Source organism: Leptodactylus fuscus, chromosome 1, assembly GCF_031893055.1.
Source record: "Leptodactylus fuscus isolate aLepFus1 chromosome 1, aLepFus1.hap2, whole genome shotgun sequence".
NCBI lineage: Eukaryota > Metazoa > Chordata > Amphibia > Anura > Leptodactylidae > Leptodactylus > Leptodactylus fuscus.
In genome coordinates, this window is record NC_134265.1 from 108302078 (window position 1) to 108316229 (window position 14152).

A 14152-nucleotide genomic window follows, 5' to 3' on the forward strand; every position below is an offset into this window, starting at 1 on the left:
ATCTTTGTTTTCAGATCATTTGAGAGCGGGCTGTCCATGTTCGGCGACCATCTAACTTAACTGAACTTGAATTGTTTTGTAGAAAGAAATGGTCCAAAATACCTTCATCCAGGATCCAGGAACTGATTAAAAGCTACAGGAAGCAACTAGAGGCTGTTATCTTTGCAAAAGGAGGATGTACTAAATATTAATGTCACTTTTCTGTTGAGGTGCCCATATTTTTACACCGGTCAAATTTTGGTTTAATGCATATTGCGCATTTTCTGTTAGCACAATAAACCTCATTTCAATCCTGAAATATTACTGTGTCCATCAGTTATTAGATATATCAAACTGAAATGGCTGTTGCAAACACCAAAATATTTAGAACTAAAAATGATTAAGATTAATAGGGGTGCCCAAACTTTTTCATAGGACTGTATATATATATATATATATATATATATATATATACACACACACACAGTAGATACATACAAATATAATACAGTTATCAATATTGCTCTCTCACGGATTAGAGAAGCTTTTGACTCTCTGACCCTGGCCGACAACAATTTATGAAAGAGTCAGAGCCGAAGCAGAAGTCAGGAGGCAAGGTGCGTATATATATTTTATTTATATGCTGTTTGGATAATAGCCACTAAGGACCAGTACTGAGAACTGTCATGAGCTATGAGTCCATTATATTCATGAGCCCAGAGCTCCCCACCATGCATTCATATGAAAAGAGATTTCGGAATATCCCATGTGAATATAAACATCTCTTGAGAAACAAGTGTAAAAGCCCCCCCTCCAAAAAGGAACATAAAGGGAAATACTAACCAGCTGGCACCACAAGCCCCACCCTATCATAACAAAGCAAAGTGAACAGAAAGTTCTGCCAAGAAACAAGAAGGTGAGGGGCAATGTAATCGCTTTGGATGCCCAACTTGTTTAACCCCTCACCTCCCAATATAGGATATCAAAATCCTGTAAATCCATTCCAAGTAAAGCATGAAACATTTATATACATTTTCTTAAGTTCTAAAACCCTCTACCTGTTTAGGTCAGTTCCATACACCAAACAGGTATTTTCCAAATGTTTCATTCACATGGTAAGTTTTTGTAATATTTTACAGAAATACACCAGCTAAAAATACGTCAGGAATCTGTGGATTTTTGGTTAGCCTTTTCTGGTTTTTGTCCTTGCGAAAAGCTAACTGTCTAAAGGTCTACAATAACTTGTCCATCACTGTGCTAATAAATAAGGTGTGTAAGGTATGTGAGCGAAGACACAAAGAGTAGGAATTGTATTTATGAGAGATCTTGGGAGGCCCTGCCTTCATTGAAAGAAAAAGAAAAAAAAAGGTTTCTTTACCATAAGAATGGACAAACTGTCGAATAGTCATCTTAGGAGCTGGTCACAACATTAACCAGGGTTGTGGCGTGGGAATCAGGGCCAAATCAGGGTGGGTTAGGCTAGGTTCACATCTGGTTTCTATTTGGGGGTAGTCTGCTTGGGTACCCCCCAACGGACACCTAATCCGCATTAAAAAAAAGCGGTTACCATAGGAAACCCACGGATCCCATAGACTATAATTTGGTCGGTGTGGTTTCTGTACGGTTTCTGCCCGAAGAGGGCAAAAAACACGGAGAGGGGGATGAAATCCCCGTATGGAATACAAGCACAGATGTGAACCGAGCCTCAGAAAAAAAAAAAGCTACAACCTCTGACTTCTAAGGGCTAGTTCACACGGGGACATGGACGCTGATTTTGACAGCTGATTTCGCGGCCAAATCAGCCTCCATAAAATGGAGCCCTATGTGAATTGCTAGCTTTTTTTTTCTGCTAGCTTTTTTTATTGCTAGCTTTTTTTGCTAGCAGAAAAAGAAGCGACATGACCTTTCTTCAGGCGTTTTCCGCCTGAAAAAATGAATTGGAGTCTTTTTTTTTCTGCTAGCTTTTTTTATTGCTAGCTTTTTTTGCTAGCAGAAAAAGAAGCGACATGACCTTTCTTCAGGCGTTTTCCGCCTGAAAAAATGAATTGGAGTCTATTGGGCGCTGAAAAAACAGCTAGCGGTTTTTGGTCGCTTTTTTTTGCAGCTGTTTTGGCAAAAACAGCGACTGAAACAGCTAGCTGTTTTTTATCACACTTTTGGAAGTGACATCCCAGAGGAGTGGCCATGGGTGTTGGCTGCTTCCTGCAGCCATTTTGTGACAGTACTCATCACAGCACAGCACATCTGGGAACAGCAGCATTCATTGGGCTCCCTTCTCTCTAGGAAATTTTATTTTTTGATATCAAAGATAGCAGCTTGCTATGAAGTAGCAGTGAGCTCTGCTCAGTTGGAGATGTGTGCTAAAATGGCGCCTACAGACAAAAAGGGGTTGGTTTTGGCCATGCCCAGTGGGCTGGCTAGTTAAAAAATGGGCTGGGGAAAAAAAAAGCTTCAAAAAAACAGCGACCGAAAAAGCGTCAAAAACAGCGTCAAAAACAGCGTCCAATGCAAAAAACAGCGTCCAAAAAAAGCGAGGCTTAAAAATCAGTGACAAAATCAGCTAGCTTTTTTCACGTGTGAACTTAGCCTAAAGGATTATGCAATTATTAATATTGTATAAATAATTAAATGCAGAGGTTGTTACATATTTACTTTTGTAGAAATTCAGATTTACTACCGCTGTCTGAGGAGGTTTGACCTACCAACTACACAGCCCCGACAGTAACATTTGATGGCTTCAATTAATAAAATTATTAATTATAATAAATAATAAAATAATATAATTAATTATAGATATGTATAGAATTCTTATATCCAGAACTAATTTTTTTAAATCTGCATCCTGTCCCATCACTTGGCTGAACTCGATGAATTTACATCTTTTTTCAACCATACTATGTATATATATATATATTAGACTAGAACTATGGTACATTATGTGCTAAAAATTAACACAGGAAGTTTACATGTTGTAAGTGATTCTTTATGTTATTTTAGGACATACAGAACAGTCATTGAAGGTAGAGGAAGTCTGTGGACCAAACTCCTAAGGAGTCAACCCAGTATGCCAATATCTAGTACAAGTGGCCCTCATTTCAGTCATCCTCTTCTTCCTGGGCTCTGGTGGAATGATTTATTTATTTATTTTGCTTCATTATATAGCACCAACATATTCTGCGGCACTTTACAGACATTGTGAGCTCTATATGGGACAGTGATTTACAATCTACATTACTACAATCATCTACATTATACATGTCTGACGAGCGGAAGGAAACCGGAGTACCGGAATGTACGAGGAAACCCATAAAAACACGGGGAGAACATACAAACTCCACGCAGATGTTGTCCTTGGCTGAATTTAAACCTAGGACTCCAGCGTTGCAAGACTGTAGTGCTAACCACTGAGCCCCCTGTGATTTTTTCCATTGGTGCTCCCAATTTGCTTTGTCAGCACATTACTGTCTTATTGGTTTGTTGGGCTGCTGTACACCCCATTTGGCTTCCTCGCTGTATCTTCCATGGTTTTCTCTTCACTTGCCTTTGTCTCCCTTTCCCTAGGTTTGTTTTATTTCCTACATGTTGTGCTCCCTGGCATGTAGAGTTGACCTTACTTGATGTCCCACGTTTCCCTAATGCCTCCCTCAATATGCCTCCATTCATATCAAGAGGACTAGGCATTTGGCTCTCATAGCATAGCAAGTTTTTTGTTTTGTTTTTTATAAGGTTTGCTTTATGCTTTTTGCATAATTATCCTGCACCCCTTGGCTCTTACTAATTTTGTATTATTATACCATTCTATGGAAGTAATGTTTTATTTCTATGTTAGTCTGAAATAGCAATACAAATGTGAGTTTTTTTGTTTTTTTTTTAAATTAAGTTTCTTCAGGTTGCTCTCACTGGTACCATGCTTTTTTATAAGGAACCATAATAAAGACTTCTACATAGGTGGATGGTGCTTATACCAATGGATGCAAAAAATGACTGTACAGATGTCAGATGCCTGAAAAGGCATTTTTGAGGCACTGAAAAATCTTTTTCATGTGTATTAATAGGCACGAGACCTTTTAGCAGTCTTTCTATATTTAAGTTTCGCCCCCAGAGTGACTTCTGAGTTGGACCTTGGGAGTAGCGTGGCTTCTGAGTGGGACCTTGGACGTAGCGTGGCTTCTGAGTGGGACCTTGGGCGTAGTGTGGCTTCTGAGTGGGACCTTGGGCGTAGCGTGGCTTCTGAGTGGGACCTTGGGCGTAGCGTGGCTTCTGAGTGGGACCTTGGGCGTAGCGTGGCTTCTGAGTGGGACCTTGGGCGTAGCGTGGCTTCTGAGTGGGACCTTGGGCGTAGCGTGGCTTCTGAGTGGGACCTTGGGCGTAGCGTGGCTTCTGAGTGGGACCTTGGGCGTATGGCCCTTTTCCTTTGTGTTTGACATTCTTGTTTTGATTTCTGTAATGTTCTCTCCACCTTCTTTGAAAAATTTCATAAAAGTTGATTACACCCAAGCTTCGTCCCCAGTGCCTAATCACTCACTGTGAACTGGTTTCCTGGAGCGCTCAAAGGGAGAGTCGCAGAAGAGAGGTGCTATAGTGCAAGAAGATATATATCGGGGCAGTGGATGCCGCCTCTAGCATTGGTGGTATATATATACTATTATATATACTATTATATACTACTAGAAAGCTGAACTCAGCTGTCAGCTTTGCCAGTACGTGCACAGATGCTGGAAATATTGGTGACATTAGTTGCAGCACCCATGTCTCTCCAGTATCAGAAGGGTGGACCTTACAACCTAGCGTCACCGCTGGGCTGTGAGGAACCCAACCCCCTGACGGTACACTTTAATAGCCTTGCTGAATGTAGCACACTGCCAGCTTTCTAGCAGTATATAATACCGCTGGTACCTAAGGATGTGAAGAGCCTTTCTTAAGGCCATAAAAATAAAACTCCTAAATTTGCTATTTATACATGGAAGGCAGTTATAGTAATGGTGTCTCTGCCTTAATAGTGATCTCTTAGCATTATTATGCCTACACATTATTCCCATTAATACAAACTTCGTAATTCTCTGTAGATAAAAATAAATTACTCCTCAAAAATGATAGAAGTATTTGTAGTCTTCTGGGGAAAAAAAAATAGTGCAATCTGTAGCTTCTATTGTATGACAGATTTCATACTGTAGGAGTGTGGGAAGAAATCCACGCAAACACGGAGAGAACATACAGACTCCTTGCAGTTGTTGTCCTAGACAAGATTTAAACCCAGGACTCCAGCGCTGCAAGTCTGCAGTGCTAACCACTGAGCCACCGTGCTGCCTAGGATTTTCGGTTATTTTGTTTCACACAAAATGGACAGACAAAAGCATGGCATGCTGCATCTCATGTAGTAGGTATGGAGCTATTTTGTAGAACAAGCACCCCAAACTGTCTCATATTAGGTAAAGGTAGCAATATAGCATATAACCAGCACTTCAAAGAGACCGAACAATGTGACATCATAGCAAATTAAGACACAGAAGAAGGGGTGGGGTTGATTTGAAGGGATCTTCTAAAGAGTCACCTCAATTACACCTGTAGTTAATCTACTGACAGCCGCAATTGCTGTGGTCAAAATGTAACATGACATAACCATCATAAGGCGTTTAAGAATGTGAAAAGTTGTCAGACTTGTTGCTGTCCATCCTCTGCAATGGCTCTCACAAGCTAAGCTGTCTTTACAGCTTGACAAGCATTTGTGGAATGTCACAGAGAGCGAGAAAACCCTTCTTCCTGCCTTACAGTTCCTGGGAACACATTTTACTTCCCTCTATAAATCCAATGTAGACAAAGGGTAAATGTACTAATTCTTTACCTACATTCAGGAATGACGATATGGAACATGTAAGATATCAGTATATTGCACGCTTTCTCCCCACAATACACAAGGCAGTCTTAGCACATACTACAAGGACTGATTGTAGACAATTATGGGAACTGGGCATCTCAGGAATTTCTAAGATGTGGTGCTGATTAAACCGGGGTGCTAGAGGAAATAGGCTATCGGAGCATGTGGGGCCCCGCTGTTGAAATCTTCAGGTCTCAGAACACACATGGCAGAGCAGAAACTCTGATTCTGTTTCCTGTATGCCTAGTATGGAGATGATGGACGACTGAATGAATGTAACTTTAAAGGAATTCTACCATTAAAACACATTTTTGTTCTGGTTGACACTTAGGAATAGCCTTAAGAAAGGCTATTCTTCTCCGCGCCGCCGTTCCGTATAAATCCCGGTTTTCCTCGATATGCAAATGAGTTCTCTCGCAGCACTGGAGGCAGGCCCCAGCACTTAAACAGCACTGGGGGCATCCCCAATGCTGCAAGAACACTCTCCAGTGTTGCCTCCAACTTCTTCAGGAACGTCCTCTTCACGCATCTTCTTCCGGTGCAGGCAGTCAAACTTGTAGGCCTCGGGCAGAACCGACTGTGCATGCCCACTGGCCACAAGAAAATGGCCGCTTACTTACCGTGTCAGCGGCCATTTTTCTTGTGGCCAGTGGGCATGCGCAGTCTATGAGAGAAGAAGACGCGTGAAGAGGACGTTCCTGAAGAAGATGGAGGAGACGCTGGAGAGTTCTCTCGCAGCACTGGGGACGCCCGCAGTGCTGTTTGAGCGCTGGGTCCCACCCCCAGTGCTGCAAAAGAACTCATTTGCATAACGAAGAAAACCGGAATTTCTATGGAACAGCGGCACGGAGAAGACATCTACAGGTAGGAGAAGAATAGCCATCAAAGCTAAACTGCATGTCGTGAGCAACAGTTGCACTATTTAGTTGGTAAAACAAAGTTATTACCTAAAAAATCAAATACAAGCATACAATCTAAAGAAAATTTGTTTGACAATTTCATAAATAGCATTTCCATATAAAGCTAATGCCCAGCGTGGTGGATAAGCAGCTTTTTTTGTTGCATGTTTTGCTGCATTTTTTGAGTCAAACCGAGTAGTGGCTACAGAAGGAATGGGAAATATATAGGAAGTTCTTATACACCTACCTTCTGCTCAATCCACTCCTGGCTTTGGTTTAAAAAACTGCAGCAAAATCTGCAACTAAAAAAGCAGCTTTTCTACAACGTGGGGTTTACAGAGCACCTTTCTTTAACCTGACACCATAGAAATTAAATGAATGTTTATTTTTCTTGTGTGCCCTCTGGTGTACTGACAGGAATAGAAGCACTGCAGATACCCTATATTCAGCCTGGCTGTAGTCAGACTTGAATTCCAAGTGGGGGGTCTGCCCCTTTAAGCTCAGGGAAGGGGCAGACATACAACCAAAACACCCCCCCCTTCCCCAGCGCCTACTGCACCCCAAACCCCAACCCTCCATCAACATCAATCTAGTATTTATCCCCTATCCTATGGATAGGGGATAAATAGTTGAAAGCTCACTCTTACTTATTCATTTCAAGGGGGGGTGGGGGTGGAAGGGGATATTGTTATATACACTCCAGACACTGTATTGTTTGCACGGTGTAGGTTGTACTCACATTCTGCTGCAGTTGTTCCAGGGAGAGAAGGTTGTCCAGCCAGAAGGTCCACGGGGAGTGCAGCAGGATGCCCTCACTGTCCGGCTCCTGCGACAGCTCCAGGTGATGATTCAAGTGCAGCTGCTCGTCGCTCTCTGCCTTCAGCTCCCGCTGGCCCAGTCCCGCGGGGAGCGCCATCTTCCTGTGGACCCCGCCAACATCGTCACTTAACTGCGCAGAGTCAGCAGTTTTGGTGGCAAGGTCCACGGGGAGTGCAGCAGGATGCCCTCACTGTCCAGCTCCTGCGGCAGCTCCAGGCTGGTGATCGTTCAGGTGCTGCTGCTCCTCGCTCTATGCCTTCAGCTGCCGCCGGTCCGGACCCGCGGGGAGCGCCATCTTCCTGTGGACCCTACGCTGAAGCTGCTGACTCTCTGCACAGTTAGTGACGATGCTGGCGCTCCCCGCGGGTCCGGACAGGTGGCAGCTGAAGGCGGAGAGTGAGGAGCAGCTGCACCTGAACCATCAACAGCCTAGAGCTGCTACAGGAGCCGGACAGTGAGGGCATCCCGCTGCACTCCCCGTAGACCTTCTGGCTGGAGTGCAACCTACACCGTGCAAATAACACAGTGTCTGGAGTGTATATAACAATATCCCCCCTGCACTTGACTCGAGTATAAGCCGAGGAGGACTTTTTCAGCACAAACACTGTGCTGAAAAACTCGGCTTATACTCGAGTATATACGGTATTTCCTATATATTTCCCATTCCTTTGGTAGCCATACTTTGCTTTGGCTACAAAAAAAAAAAAAAAACGGAGCAAAATCTGCAACAAAAAAAATTGTATTTCCGCAACGTGGGGCCTCAGCTTAAAAGAAAACTCTTAAGTAAACAAGTCCAAACTGTGTCACTTGTACAGGTTTAGATGTTCAAGTATTGACAAACTTGTAGACCTAAATGAGGAAAGCTACACAACAAGTTTAGCCTGTCATGCATGTAAAAAGTACATTTTCAGTTTGTTTGTTTTTAAAGTGATGTCAGATACTCAGAAAAAGTCATCAGTAAAAGGTCACTGGGGTGCGACACCTAGAATCCTCACTGATCTACTGTTTGAAGGCCCTAGGACGCCTTCACTGTTCACATCCCACACCGTGTGTAGCATAGCAAGCCATGTTAAGTACTTACAGTCCTTCGCTTTATGGAACAAGGTTGTAATTACATTAAACAGCTGCTATGAAACAAATGGTGTGGGATATAAACACTGAGCTGACCAGTGGGGATTCTAGGTGTCAGACTCCCACTGATCTTTTACAGATGACCTAGACCACTTTAAAAGGATAGTTTGAGAAGTGTCTCAGCTGTGGGCACCCAATCACTTAGACACCAACCATTCACAAGAATAGGAGTAGTGTGTCCCACCTCTCCTATTTGAACTAAGTAGTGGTCATACATGCACACAGCAGCTCCATTCATCACTATGGGCCTGCCATAGATAGCAGTGAGAGATAGTTTCCTTCTCTATGGCCGTCCTATACAACAAGTTCCAAATTATTATGCAAATTGGAAGTAAGAGTCAAACAGCAAAGAATAGTTCTGAGTCATTGGCTGTTATGGGCATAAAAGGAGAGCAACTCATGATGGCCACCATCCTCCCTTGACCTCAATCCTAGTGAGAGCCTTTGGCGTATCCTCAAGCAAAAGATCTATGAGGGTGAGAACAGTTTCACATCAAATCAGCAACTCTAGGAGGCTATTCTGACATCCTGCAAAGAAATTCAAGAAGAAACTATCAAAAACTCACAATGTCTGTGGATGCAAGAAGGGGTCCTATGATAACATGTAACTTGTTTTTATTGAAACAGGTTTAGATTTCCGTAAATGTGACCTCTTACTGCTGCAAATTCAACAAATGACCATTTTCAGCTCTTTACACCCTATAAAATGTTTAGAAACTATGTTGTGCATAAGAATTTGGAACAGCGGAATTTGATTTTTTAATTTGTGGGGAAAAAAAGGGTTTTTCCAATAAAATATAATTTATACTCTAACGGTTGAAGATTTTAACATTGTCATGACTGTCTTTTGCATCAACTGTTTAAGTAAATTAGAGAAAAATATCATTTGCATAATAATTTGGAACTTTATGTAGAAATTAATGAAATGACGGACACTTCATTCATATGTGAAGACACAGGATTCCCATTCTCATGATCAGTGGAGATCCCAGCAGTTGGATACCCACCAGACATTTATCACTTATCCTACAGATACATGATGAGTTTAGAACTTCATACAAATTCTTTACAAAAATGATCAACCAACAAGCCATCATACTGGATATTTTCTACATTGTGGTATTGCAGTCTTGCCCTCCAGAAATTCTCCTCTACATTTCACCAAATTAATGTGAAGTAAAAAGAGAATCCAGGAAAAATAAAACGAAAAAAACCCCCCAAAAAACGCATAACCCCTGAATTCAGCGCACTGTCGGCTTTCTAGCGGTATATAAAACCGCATGTGCCCCAAGTGATGAAAGGTCCTCTTTAAGCTGCAATGCAGAATAAGAAAGGTGTCTTTGCAAAGTGTAGAAGCTGCCCTACAATGTAATGTCATTAGTTTTATTCTGATTTTCCTGCTGACAGATTCCCTTTAAAAAGAACATCAGCCATCAAAACTGACTGTGCTTGTTGCTTGGGAATGGTGGGGGCTAGAGAGAAAATTCCAAATGTGCTGGAATCAGTGGAGTTAGGCCTGGTTCACATCTGCGTTTGGTCTTCCATTTGGGGAGTCCACATTGGGACCCCCCACCCCTCCCTAATACTTTTCGCTTCGCATGTTCTGTGCGGACACAGCGCAGAAAACACACAGACCTCATTATAGTCTATGGAGTCTGTGTGCTTTCATAAGCTCACTGCTTGTCAATGCGTTTCGTATTTCATTCGTGGGGTCCCCAAGCGGACTCCTCAAACGGAATACCAAAAGAAGATGTAAACCAGGCCTAACTGCTATTAATCGATGCAAAGAACTTTGAATTGGTGGAGGTGGTGAAAGATCCTCTTTAAAGAGGTTATCCAGCTTCCAAAATTTATCTGCAAATACATCCACAACAGGGCTAAACACTCATGTTTTCCTTGGCTTAGCTTTATTTTACTTTAAACTCCTTGTATATGTTATTTACATGCGTTGAACCTGTGAACAAACTACGTTTATCATGATGTATCTGCCTGCTCTCCACTCTGAGCAGCAAACAGAGAATGAGAGCAGGCAGATGAACCATGGGAAATGTAATTTGTTCAAAGATTCACTGCATGTAAATAATAGTGATACAAGGAGTCTCAAGTAAAAAAAAAAAAAGCCAAGAAAAGGCTGCACAAGGATACAGTGAGGATATCGCACTGTTGTAGATTAGAGATGAGCGAACACTGTTCGGATCAGCCGTTCCGAACAGCACGCTCCCATAGAAATGAATGGAAGCACCTGGCACGTACACTTTGCCGGCGGCCATTCACCGTGCCAGGTGCTTCCATTCATTTCTATGGGAGCGTGCTGTTCGGAATGGCTGATCCGAACAGTGTTCGCTCATCTCTATTGTAGATGTTTTTGCAGATCATTTTTGGAAGCTGGGTAACCGTTTTAAAGAGATCCTATCAATAAAACACAATTTTTTGTGACTAACACGTAGGAATACCCTTAAGAAAGGCTATTCCTCTCCTACCTTTAGACGTCTTCTCCGCGCCACCGTTCAGTAGAACCCTGTGGGCATGCGCAGTCGGCTCTGCCCGAGGCCTACAAACTTGACCGCCTGCGCCGGAAGAAGACGCATGAAGAGGACGTTCCTGAAGAAGGAGAGTTCTCTCGCAGCATTAGGGACACCCCTAGTGCTGCGAGAGAACTCATTTACATACCAACGAAAATCGGGATTTATACTGAACGGCAGCGTGGAGAAGACATCTAAAGGTAGGAGAGGAATAGCCTTTCTTAAGGGTATTCCTACGTGTTAGCCACAAAAAATTGTTTTATTGATAGGATCCCTTTAAAAGGGTTACCCAGCTTCCAAAAATGATCTGAAAAAAAAATCTACAATAGAGATGAGCGAACACTGTTCGGATCAGCTGTTCCGAACAGCAAACAATTGCGTTTTAGTGATATGATTCCTTTAATGCTCAGGTAATTTTGGTGCAGCTTCTGTTGAAAACGCTTGCTTTATGCTGTCCAAACTTCATGGAGACAAGACCCTATAATAGTTGATGGGGTACTTAGGGCCCCATTGGTGTCCATCATTTGTAAGATGCAACATTTTCCTTTGATAGAGCAAAACAATAGTAATCACTAGTGTAGATGTGAACAGGGCCCAAGCTGTGGAGAAAAATAAAGTACAGAATAAGTGCCCCCTGTGCCAGACTACTGCCTTGTGACTGTGATGGGCAGACATATGGCATGCTAGCAGCAGAACATAGATCATATAGACAAGAAACTGCTAATGGTCGTAGACTAGACGATCACTGGCAGGATACAAGCATCTGCCACATTGGTGAAGTAAGGTACTATCATCATATGTGCTTGAATACACAGAGCTCTCTGCATCCATACACAAGATGGACACAAGTCCCCTTAGTTTCAGCAAAGTTTAGAGACTGTCAATAAGCAATGGGCGCACACACACACACCCCTATGTGCTCCCCTCACCTGGCTGGACCACTTGTAGCTTCCGCCTCTACACACCGGGCGCTGGGATGACGGTGCCGCTCTACTTTGGAATCCGGGCCCCTCCCAATCGCAGACCTCCACAGTCCCACAATGCACCGCGCCGGCCGTCAACTCGCTGGTATGTCACAGTGCAGAGCAATAGTAGAGAGGAGAGAATGTGATCCAGAGCGGCGTGAGCAGCTGGGAGTATGGAAGACTGTGGGAATGTATCCTAGGCTGCTGGGGTAGTGTGGGAACGTGTCGTGTCTGTAGGGGTCATGTGTGCAGCACTGGCTACAAGCATTGACTGATAACGTGTGTGAAGCCGGAGAGTTGTCCCCTACATTGTATGTAGGAATATGTATACAGCATTGTATTCTGTAGTTTGTGCTTATGGACCATGTAACATATTTCATTGGTGAAGACAGCCCTCATTTTACTTTGTCAGTAAGCTATTTGTAACCTGTCAGCCTTTGTTCACAGCGCCCTGAGCCTGTGCCAACAATTCCATCACATTTCACTACACACATAATGTAGAAAGCAATACTATAACTGTGAAAATGACAAAACCTACCGTACATCTATGGGGCCGTGAATGGTGTCTATGAAAATCCAAGCTGGATTCTGATTGGTTGCTGAGGCTACGATTCAACTTTTTATCTATTTAAACTAATTTTTGTTAAAGAAGATTTTTATATAAGAAACAATACAATAAATGAATAGAAACGTCAAGAATAGGGGGAGAAGCTAACCGCCCCATCTCCAGTAATATGTACAGATCAACAAGGCATAGACAATAACCAAACGAGAGAAGAAAGAAAAAATGGGAAGGGGAACCTCTATGAGATAAGGGGAAAACTGATAGGGAGGGGAGGACGGGGAGGGAAATCCACAGTCAGAAGCCATGCAGAATTTTTGTCTTTTTGTATACTTGTCTGTTTTTAGAAATACCATGGAATGAAACCGAGACCCATGGCCGTCTCTCCATTCACAGCAGCACTGGCACCAGTTGGAACAAGAGGTTAGGGTCCCCTGTTCTGAAGATAAGTGTGGGTCTCAGAAATGGAACCCGCTCCTACCTGTTATTTCCTGGAGATATGGCATAAATGTGTGTGATGAGAATACCCTTTGAAGGGAATTTGTTGTCGGAGACGTCAAATGGTCCTCAATATGTTGCAGGGTTCCAAATTAAATAATTAATTAACAGGCCTAGATGGGCTACCACCCATTGGGCCTGGAGAAGCCACACGCACACACATATTGTATCAAGTGAGTTCTGATTTATGATAAGAAAAAGGTAGTTTAAATACATTACAGACAAAGAGCTGGCTTGGCTATTCTAATCAGGTACAACACGATTGGTTATAGAGATATAAGACAAGCCTGGTACATGACTATTGGCTGAGGTCTGCATATCATTATTACACTCCAACCTGGGATGACCTTTCTCATGACATGAAAAAGAATCTAAGATATTTATGTGTAAGCCAACATCATACACTAGTTCTAGATGTATATCACAGAAAGAGAGATAATGATCACGTACTGGTCCGCTCCGGCCTTGGGGCTAACGACCAAACAGGTTATTTGAACCGGTTTCTACACCCACCCTCAAAGATGACCACAAATAGATAAGGAGTTATAACCCAACCATTAACATTCCACACGCCTTATCCCCTAAAGGGGTCTCTTAGACTCTAAACAGACATCCTTATGAAGCTTAGAACAGAAAATGCTTACAAAATGGCTGACAGAATACAAGATGGAAGATGTGATCCTAACATTGTTATCAGGCGTTAGGCCCCTGAAGGGTTTAGGGTCCCAAACCTTGTGACTCTGTGACCCCAGCCATTCTGTGACTCTGATCAGCAGATTTTTTTTAAAGTACGCAATCACATATAAGTCATGACTCTTCTTTGGCAGCTTTAGGCACATGTGCAGTGTGTTGATAGATGTCAAAGAGACTACACTTTGCTTCATTATGCATGCTCTAAATAA

The 14152-nt window shown here is 42.7% G+C and overlaps 1 protein-coding gene across 1 annotated transcript in view; it reads right to left on the reverse strand.

The window, feature by feature from the left end:
• LOC142204551 (septin-2A) overlaps window positions 1-12256 on the reverse strand; it is a 64383-nt gene extending 52127 nt beyond the window's left edge. The window contains exon 1 of the mRNA XM_075275868.1: window positions 12155-12256. The gene's annotated coding sequence lies outside the window, so the exon portion shown is untranslated. The remainder of the gene's footprint in view (window positions 1-12154) is intronic.
• Between the last annotated feature and the right edge of the window lie 1896 nt (window positions 12257-14152).